Raw genomic sequence first — 6,000 nt, 5'->3', positions numbered from 1 at the left:
TTTGATTTGATGTTAACAACTCAAAAGAATGATAAATGGCTCAAGAATACCTCATAAGGTGTCATAGTCGTCGTGGGTGTTCTCTCAGTGCTCACAAGGAACCCAAATGCTATGAATCATGTGAATGTCTATATTCAGCCTCATAAGATACCATGTAAATACAAGAGTTTATATAACCAAATTAACACGAACAAACTACCAGTCAACCTTCATGGAGTTACAAAGCCATATAAAGAGAAACTACACGTAAATAACTTGAGTGTGTAACTCTAAAGTTATATACAAGTATGTGAAGGGTATAGGTAAGTGTTAATCATGGCATAATCATCCATCTTCAATACTCTTTTTTTTTAATAATAAAAATTCAGCAAGTGAAAGCGTACAATGTCACATGCAAATTCTCACCCCCTAACTAAAGTGGAACATTATCCTCAATGTGAAAGCATGGGGGAAACAAGCTAATAGAAAAAACACAGAAAATTGCTACCAACTAATGCAAAAGAAAAATAAAAATGCAAATAAAGAAACAAATAAAGAAAAAAAAAAAGAAAAATAAAAGTAATAGGAGAGAAAGGTCAAAAAACTCCCTTAGGGTTTTGTAGAAGCAAGACCTCTTCATTTGGACTAAAGGGAGTCATGAAAGGCTTGAGCTGCTGTCTATTGACCGTAAAGCTGTTACCATTCTTTGGATCCACAATGTCTACTGCGCCGTGAGGATGAACGTGTTTAACAATGTATGGGCCACCTCGTGGGGACTTCAGCTTCCCAAAAAACTGATGTAATCTGGAGTCGTAGAAAAGAACTTGCTGATTCGGAAAAAGGTGTTTATCCTTGATTTTCCTGTCATGCAGCAACTTCATTCGTTCCTCCGCTAAGCGAGTATTGTCAAGGCTTCCCTCCTGGATTCTTCAAGTTCACATACCTACAACTTTCTTAAACCTTTGACATCATCAAGTGAAAAGTTAATCTGTTTAATAGCTCACAATGCACGATGTTGAATCTCAACAGGTAAATGACATGTCTTATCATAAATCAACCTATAGGGAGACATCCCTAAATTTTTCTTGAAAGCAGTTCGGTAGGCCCATAGTGCATCGACCAGCTTTTTTGACCAGTTTTTTCGATTATGACAAACTGTTTTCTCAAGTATGATCTTGATCTCTCTGTTGGCTAGCTCAGCTTGACCATTAGTTTGAGGGTGGCATGGAGCAGAGACCTTATAGGTAACTCCATATTTTTGCATTAGTTTTTCAAATGGTTTGTTACAAAAGTGCAACCCACCATCACTAATGATCGCTTTGGGCATGCCAAAACGTGCAAATAACTCCTTGAGAAACCAGATGACAACCCTGTGGTCGTTTATCCTACAAGGTATAGCTTCTACCCATTTTGAAACATGATCCACAACAACTACAATATAAGAATTCCCAAAAGAGTTTGGGAAAGGTCCCACAAAGTCAATTCCTCAACAGTGAAAGATTTCAAGAGTCAAAATGGGACACATAGGCATTTCATTCTTTATTGTGATTTTCCCTAGTTTCTGACAGGTCTCATAAGTGTTACAAAAATTCTCAACATCTTCAAACATAGTAGGCCAGTAGAGTCCACTTTGTAAAATTTTTGAAATAGTTTTCTTTGCAACAATGTAAGAACACGAATCGTGATGTATGGACTTATTATGTAAAGAGGGGTAAAAATGGAATTTCACAAACTTCGTCGATGAGGCCATAATTCGTCAACTAAGGCTGAGGCTTCTCGTCGATGAAATTCAAATGTGATACCCCATAGATGAAAGACTTAAAAGGATTAGATGTTGCTATCCATATCAACAAGGTGCACATTTATTTTCGGGAGCTTTCCCATAAGAATTCCATAGTTAAGCGTGCTTGGCTTGGAGAAATCTTGGGATGGGTGACCACCTGGGAAGTTTTCTCAGGAAGTGTGTGAGTGAGGACAAAACACACTGAAAAGGACACGTGTTGGTTTATGGGGCCAGTCATTAGTCTGATAAGGCCTGCCCACTGTTGTCTAGTGTAGGTGGAGAAAGAGAAACATAGTGCTCACTCCACTATGACAAAAATACATCATAGAAGTGAATTTATCATCAGACACACATCTACGAACCAGCTGATCAAAGTAGTATTTAAACATATATGGGTTGTCAAAATAATAATGTTGTACCTTCGTAAGGAACTTACGCTTATCCTGAGTTAACCAATGTTCTAACATTCGGTCAATGATAAGGTAGTTCACAATATCAGCAAACCACGGAGTGCATAACACTGCAAAAAGATGCTCATAAGGAAAATCATCATTTAAGGGAGAAAGAGATACAAACACATCAGATTGCTGCAAACAAGAGAGATGGTTAGCTAAAACATTTTCTACTCCATTTTTTTCTCGAATAGTGATGTCAAATTCCTGAAGAAGTAGAATCCATCTGATTAATCTAGGTTTAGCATCCTTCTTTGCCAACAAATATTTCAACGCAGAGTGATCAGTAAAAATAATGACAGGTGATCCAATGACATAAGAACGAATTTTTTTTTAAAGCAAACACAACAACCAACAATTCCTTCTCAATGGTGGTATAATTTTTCTGAGCATCATTCAAAGTACAACTCGCATAATAGATGACAAATGGCTTGTTATTGATTCTTTGACCCAAAACGACACCAAAAGTGAAATCATTAGCATCAGTCATGATTTAAAATGGCACGTCCCACCGAGGAGGTTGCATTATGGGTACAATAGTCAAATGTTTCTTCAGTATTTTAAAAGCCTATTGACATTCATTAGTCCACAAGAATTCAATCTCATTTTGTAATAACGAACACAGTGGTTTAGCAATACTACTAAAGCCCTGAATGAAACGCCTATAAAAGCCAGCATGATCAAGGAAAGAATGAATATCCCTAACTGTCTTAGGGACAGGTAACTGGGAAATCAGCTCTACCTTGGCCCTGTCAACCTATATACCATGCTCAAAAACCAAATGACCAAGTACTAAACCACTACTTACCATAAATTGACATTTTTCCCGATTCAAAAGCAAATTCTTTTCTTCACATCATTTCAAAATATTAGTCAAATTTTTCAGATAGATATCAAAGGACTTACCAAACACAAAAAAGTCATCCATGAAAATTTCACAAATATCATGTAACATATCAGAGAAAATACTCATCATGCAATGTTGGAAAGTAGCACGTGCATTGCATAGACCGAATGGCATTCTACAAAAGGCGAAAGTACCGAAGGGACAAGTGAAGGTAGTCTTCTCTTGATCCTCAGGTGCTACAACAATTTGATAATAACCAAAAAATCCATCTAAGAAACAGTAAAAGACATTACCAGCTACTTTTTCGAGTATCTAATCTAGGAATGGTAACAGGAAGTGATCTTTTCGGCTAACCAAATTCAATTTATGATAATCGATGCACATAAATTCAATTTATGATAATCGATGCACATTCTCCAACCTATTACTTTCCTATATGGGATCAACTCTCCATTAGCATTTTCAATGACAGTCAAACCAGATTTCTTAGGAATTACCTGTGTCGGGCATACCCACTTGTTGTCGGAGATCGGATAGATGATGTCAGCAACTAATAATTCCAACACTTCTTTCTTTACCACCTCCTTCATGGTTGGATTCAGTCTCTGCTGCACATCACCAACCAGTCTAGCGTCTCTTTCCAGGAAAATGTTGTGAGAAGAAATTGAAGGGTCAATACCCTTGATGTCTGCAATGGTCCATCTTATCGCTCCTCGATGCTTCCTTAGTACCTGCAATAACTCTGATTCTTATTTAAGAGTAAGGTGAGAAGAGATTACCATCGGGAATGTGCCCTCTACTATACCTAGGAAAACATACTTCAGCTCTTCAGGTAATGGTTTCAACTCAAGTGTTAGAACTTCTTCTTCTGATGACTTCTGACAGGTCAATAGCTTCAAAATTTGGCTTATGCCAACTACTCATGTAACTCACATCCAACAAGTGAGGGGAACCATCTATCTTTGTGAACTGCACCTCGGATTCTGGCAACTCTCTAATCAAGGGAGCTTTTTCATCCAATACCTCAAGTTGTTCAAAAGAGTCATTCTCGAATACACCATCAGAATCAAGTACTAACAACAACTTTGAAATATCCGAATCATCTATTACATCAACTGCATGTGCTTTTGCATCATCACACCTACTCGAAATCTTGTGAGCATTGAACACGTTCATCTCCAATGCCATATTTCCGAACGTGAGCTTCCGTACTCCGCTTCTACAATTAATCAAGGCATTAGAAGTAACAAGGAATGGTCGCCCAAGAATAATAGGGGCCTGGTATATGGTGGAGACAGACTACTGCATATCCAAGACTACAAAGTCCATTGGGTAGTAGAATTTGTCAACTTAAACCAACACATCTTCAATAACGCCTCATGGAACTTTTACTAATCTGTCTGCTAACTATAGCATCATGGATGTTTTCTTTAGCTCACCTAAACCCAACTGCTCATAAATCAAAAATGGAAGCAAGTTCACACTGCTCCCCAAATCAAGTAAAACTCTCCAGCTACGAGATTCAACAATCATGATAGAAATAGTGGAAGAACCATGATCTCTAAGTTTCTGAGGAGTCTGAATCAATATCAACGCACTGACTTGCTCAGTCAAGAAGGTCTTCTTCTTTACGTTCAGTTTTCTTTTCACTGTGCATAGATCCTTCAAAAATTTTTCATACGCGGGAACTTGCTGTATGGCTTCCAAAAGTGGGATATTAATCTTCACTTGCTTGAAGACTTCTTGAATCTCAATGTGATACTTATTCTTCTGACCAAATGTCAACCTCTAAGGATAAGGTACCACATGTTGATACTTCTTAATAGTCTCATCCTCCTTATTAGCAGTCTTCTTTGAATCTGAGCTTGTTTCCTCTGATTTTTCGTCTATCTCAGTTGCAACTTCAAGTGTTGAAGTAACTGTTTGTTGATCAATGGGTATCTCTTTCCGCTCCTCAAGGTAATGACGGCCTTTTCTGATTCAAAATAATCCCCTGAAACATTATGCATTGGTTGCTGTTGTTGTCAATATACCTGGGGATTAGGATGAGGTTGTGCTAGAAATTTCCCTTTTTCTAACACATTCAATTGTGTACTCATCTTATTAATAGCGCCTCACAACTCATTTATGGTATGAGTGTTATTCTGCATAAATGGTTGAAGAATGCTCGCTATCTGCGCCATGCCTACATTAGAAGGGTTCTTTAATGGAATAGGAGTTAAATTAGGTTGAAATCATGGAGGTGCGTAGCTCTGAGAGATCTATTGCAGTTGATACTACTGTTGAGGAGCTGCAATTGGATGATATAGAAGCTGTAGAGATGGTGCATAAGACTGAGGAAGTTGCTGAAATTGTGAGGAAGATGGACCAAATTGATCATTCCTCCATGAGAAGTTCGGGTGATTCCTTCATCCCAGATTATAGGTGTTCGTGAATGGCTGATTTTGAGATTTGTTGACCCAATTTGCTGATTGCATTTGATTATATCTACTCTCCTGCAATACTGGTAAAAGTGGACAATCCTGAATCTTATGGTTAGAGGTATCACAAATAGAACATACCTCCACCAATTCCAGAGCTTTCACTTTCTCTAACTCCATAACCTTTATTTTCTTAGACAAATTAGCAACAAAAGCCTATAGATTAGTCTCCTCTTTGACCTCGTATTTACCTCCATCACTGATTGCTCTGAGAGGTTGTACTACTATTGGTGTCCAATCATATCGTGTGTTCCATTGTTGGACACTTTCAGCTAAGTAATCAAAGAATGATAGAGCCTGATCTGGTTCCTCGCTGAAAAACTCCCTTTACTCATTTGAAAAATGAGTAGTTCGGAAGCTATCCCAAGTATAGGAGTTCTATCGTGTAATAATTGGCCCAAAGGTTTGATCGTCTCCTCAGGGAATGCAGTTTAATTCCAAACTTAGTGTAATTCCAAA

The sequence above is a fragment of the Malania oleifera genome, chromosome 10 (genome assembly GCF_029873635.1).
Source record: "Malania oleifera isolate guangnan ecotype guangnan chromosome 10, ASM2987363v1, whole genome shotgun sequence".
NCBI lineage: Eukaryota > Viridiplantae > Streptophyta > Magnoliopsida > Santalales > Ximeniaceae > Malania > Malania oleifera.
The sequence above is the reverse complement of the archived record's forward strand: the minus strand, read 5'-3'. Positions refer to the sequence as shown.